Here is a 2,673-nt window from a genome sequence, read left to right on the forward strand (position 1 = left end):
ACAACTAGAATGGTGGTACTGATACAATCCACCAACCTTATATTGAATTCCAAGTTCTAGTTTTATTCATTTTCAATGTGTCTTTCTGTTTAATGTGAAACAGTATTAGCATATGTTTAAGTTAATATATGCACCACTGCAATCACTGTACTGTGGCATTCTATCACCAACAGAATCCCGTTTAGTGTCCTTTTGTAAGACCATCTACCTCTTCTGGTGCCTCACCCCTTTTCACAATCTGTCCTGAATCATTATCGATAATTAATCTGTTCTCCATTCTAAAATTCTATTATTTCAAGAAATATTACATAAGTGAAATCTTAGAGTATACAATGCTTTGGTTTTGACTTCCTGTGTTCTTCCCCCTCCCAACCCCCCAAAAATTCCCTGGATATTCATCTGAGTTTCTGCATCTACAGTGGTATGCTCCTTGTTATTGCTAAGTGCTGTACCAGCCATTCATCTGTTAAAGGTAATCTGCATTGCTCCCACGCTGGGAATATTACAAATAAAACTGCCATGAACTTTCATGTGTGAACGTAAATGATCATTTCTTTAGGATAAATGCCCGAGAGTACAATGTTTAGTTTTATAAAGAAACTGCTAAACTATTTTCCAGCATGGTTGCACCATTTATAGTCCCACCAGCAAAGCACCAATGTTCCAGTTTCTCTGCATCGTCAACCCCATTGGGAGCTGCCTGTGTTCTTTCTATCTTAGCCACTAATGGCTAAGGAGGCAAACATCATTTTAGCTATTTATTTTTGGCTCTAATATCCTACAAACTCTTTATCACAACAATGTTCATTAAGTTCACCATTATTTATGAAATAAATGTAATTTCTTTTGAACCAATCTCATATTCCTGTGCCTTGTTATGATTTACCTCTAATCGGTGTTTCCATTTTGTGACGGCATAGTAGCTTGATGCCTACCAAGCTTCTTTCACTGGACAATCGTAACAGCTCAAGAAAACACAAAGAAATCTATTTGAAATCATCAGAGATTCACTCATCCAAAGATTTCAAATGATCACATCATGGAGGAAAGAGAAGTGCAAGATGCAGCTACCACACTGAGCACATGTTTTCGCATCAAAGAAGTTCACGGGGAGTCCCAAAGAGCTACTGTTAAGAAGAGGCCAAGAAGAAATAGACAAATCTCACAAAGACTGAAGAACAGCTTCCAATCAGCAAAATACACTCATTAGCTTTATTTAATTGCCTGCCACAAACAAACAAACAAATAAAACTTCCATCCTAACGGGACTAAAGTTACCTCTGTTACTAGAGAAACCAAACAAGCCCAATAAAACCCTGTGGACTATTTCGGAAATCAGCCAGCAGTCTCAGTAGGAACATCCTACGACATACAGAGAAACCAGCCGCAAATGGTCCAATACTGCAAGAGGGGGAAAAACAGAAAAATCAGACCATACAAATGAACCAACAAGAGAGACAGAGGGATTGATGTCATTAAGATGGCATTATAATTAAACTGTAGTCAATATGTTCAAAATTTTCAATATGAACAATTCAATCAGATAATTTGGAGCTATTAAAAATCAAATAAAAATGTATATCTAAAATTCAGAACTGAATACAGTATATGTATTTAACAGTAGGTTAGCCTAGAAACTGGCAAACATTTTAAAAGTCAAATAGTTAATATTTTAGGCTTTGTAGACCATTCAGTGTCTGTTACAGCTAATCAATTTTACTATCGTTATGTGAAAGATGTCACTGGAAATATAAAATGAGTGAAGATGGATATGTTCTAATAAGTCTTTATTTACAAAAACTGACAATAAGCTAGATTTGGCTGGGTAGTCATATTTGCTCATCAGTGGATGATCATAAAAAGCATCCAGAGAGAAGTGCAAAAATGCTCAAGCGTGGAAAATTTAGAAAAGTGTGTAAAATATAAACAGAGGTAGTTTGTTTATATTTTTATATATTATCGTATAGTCTGTGATAAGAGAATGAGGAGTATAAAACAAAAGCAGTGTTGGGCGAGATAATGGGCAGGCATTTTCCTAAACTTGATGCCCCAGATTGAAATCATACGTCAAATCCCAAAGAGAAGACTACAAAAAACCAATGTTCCTTATTGTAGGCAGAGTAATTTTCTAAAGTTTAATTCTAGTTATTAGACTTCATTTTTAAAAATCCTTCAGAAGTTCCATAATACTATTTGGGATTATATGAAGCATTCTTTTTTTCCCTCTTATTAAGAATTCTTAATCTGCCCTATGAAATCTTCCAGAATCTGGCCCTCATCCTTTTTCACTTGTCTACTTCCCCTTGTTCTGTATCCTAGACACCATGAACTTCTAACCATTTACAGAACTACCAGGTGGATTCATTGACTTGTTCTCTCTGCCTCCAATTGGCTGTCCAGTAACTCCCTTTGTCTCCAATTGGCTGGTTTTCTCCCTTTGGAATACCCACTGTGGTGTACTGAACGACATGACATGGCACTTTTAGGCAGTCTTCATGATTCCTACCAAATAACTGGTCCATGGAGCAAGACACAGGAGTGCCCTTGGGATCCCACTTGGGGCTTGCTTGTGGAGTGGGGGGCTCCTGAGAATTTGACTAGGGGGTGAATTTGAATGTGTTCCTTCAGGATGAAGCTACCAACGGAGTGTAATGCTGCGGGACATTTATCAGC

Source organism: Echinops telfairi, unplaced genomic scaffold (genome assembly GCF_000313985.2).
Source record: "Echinops telfairi isolate 266 unplaced genomic scaffold, ASM31398v2 ScPeMD7_2010;HRSCAF=2546, whole genome shotgun sequence".
In the NCBI taxonomy this organism is placed as follows: domain Eukaryota; kingdom Metazoa; phylum Chordata; class Mammalia; order Afrosoricida; family Tenrecidae; genus Echinops; species Echinops telfairi.